General features: G+C 44.4%; 1 protein-coding gene across 1 annotated transcript in view; it reads right to left on the bottom strand.

Moving 5' to 3' along the window:
* LOC101864540 (pyrroline-5-carboxylate reductase 1, mitochondrial) overlaps positions 1-1,730 on the bottom strand; it is a 24,901-nt gene that overhangs the window by 5,010 nt on the left and 18,161 nt on the right. The gene's annotated exons all lie outside the window — the stretch shown is intronic.

Below are 1,730 nucleotides of genomic sequence, written 5' to 3'. Positions count from 1 at the left end.
CTCCCCCCCCCCCCCCCCACGCACACACACACACACGCACACACACACACACACACCTTTCCCATGGTATCTGCGATGTAATGGTTAGACTCTTCGCGTCCTCATCATAAAGTGCCAGATCTGCGACAGACATCGGCGATCATAGTTCTACATTCACCCCTTTGCTCGAATGTTTTCACAAAAGATACATTATCTTGATCTTTCCCCGTCGCCCATCTGTTTAGGTTCTTTCGCATACATTACTCAAAGCCTACCTCTGCCCGGTTTGCCTTCAATGTTCACTAAAGCTGGATATTCTTGGCCTTAACGTCTATATCAAGTGTCCCAGAAACTGCACTTGGTCTTTTCCCGAATGACTTTATCAACGAACGGCCCACGTGGGCTTTTTCAAGTACACGCACACGTACTGTCTCATTTACGTAATATTTTTTTTCCTTCCAAGAAATTCTCAGAAATCTCATCATATCACAGGCTTCACAGAAGACAAAAGTTCAAAACCCACGAGAGACTGTCTTGTGGTACATTGTGCCCCCCCCCCCCTACCCCCAAGCCTTGCTTTGGTCCTGAAAGACAAAGGTCGAAAAAGCTCGCCTCTTAAATGATCCAAGACATAAACATGGTGAAATGGTATAGGTTTAAGGCCCCTACCAACACTATTAGGTTATTTAAGAGGTGGGACCTCCGAGTTATCCGTTCATTTCCGGAAAGACCGAGCCAAGTGGGAAAATCGTGTAAAGTGTCTTTCCAACGGACACAACGTCGGACCGAGCTGAGGATCGAACCCTCGAACTCGCAATCTCACGATTATGAATCCGCTAGCCTAACCACTAAGCCACCGACGCCACCTTAAATCATATCACTAGCCTAACCACTAAGCCACCGACGCCACCTCTAAATCATATCAAAGAGGGCTAAACCAGTCTGTGCAATTATAAGTACAGTCTTAGTCCTAGTAAGTGTTGTTGTTTTTTTTAAAGTTTTAGTAAGAGATTTACGCACTTGCAACACAATAAGGTCATATAAGTGCCGAGGATTACAAATGTTACAAGAGAGTAACAAGCACAAAAAAAGAAGGAGGGAAGATAAGGACGACAGATGTTAGATAGGAAAGAAGAAGCAAACCACACCAGAGCACCCGCCAACCACCCACTAAGTACACTCGAATCTGCTCTAACGGCCAACCTGTATAAGACAATCACTTGCACAAACAGCCACCTCCCTCCTTATTGAGTGACTCTTCCACACTTTAATATAACGACACTGTTTGAGACGCCCACCTGTCTAAGACAGCCACTTTTTCTCCTCACAAATTATGGGCCGACGTCTTTGCCAATTTATTTCCACCGTGCACGCGTATCTGAACCAGTTACAGTACGTGCAGGTCAAACTCCAGGGAAAATTCAATGTCTTGCAGATTTATTGTCGGTTTCGTTTTGCTGATAGGTTGAGTTTTGTTTTTGGGTTGTTGTTTTTTTCTCCAAAACCGGACTACATGTTTCATAATCCAGATAAGAACTGCTGTATATCACAGCTGATATAGATGTGATAATCTGATGATTGTGGCGTTCTATATTTAGCAGCAGGTCAGGGAAGTATAACAAATCAGGTCGGTCCATAGGTCACGTGATCAACGCTGACGCAGATTATGATGAGGCAAATCATCTCTTCACACGTCTTGGAATTTTTCCTCGAGCTAATGGAATAATTTTGTGAACGCCACTTTCTCCCCC

This window comes from Aplysia californica, unplaced genomic scaffold (assembly GCF_000002075.1).
Source record: "Aplysia californica isolate F4 #8 unplaced genomic scaffold, AplCal3.0 scaffold00361, whole genome shotgun sequence".
NCBI classification, from domain to species: Eukaryota; Metazoa; Mollusca; class Gastropoda; order Aplysiida; family Aplysiidae; genus Aplysia; species Aplysia californica.
The sequence above is the reverse complement of the archived record's forward strand: the minus strand, read 5'-3'. Positions and strand labels throughout refer to the sequence as shown.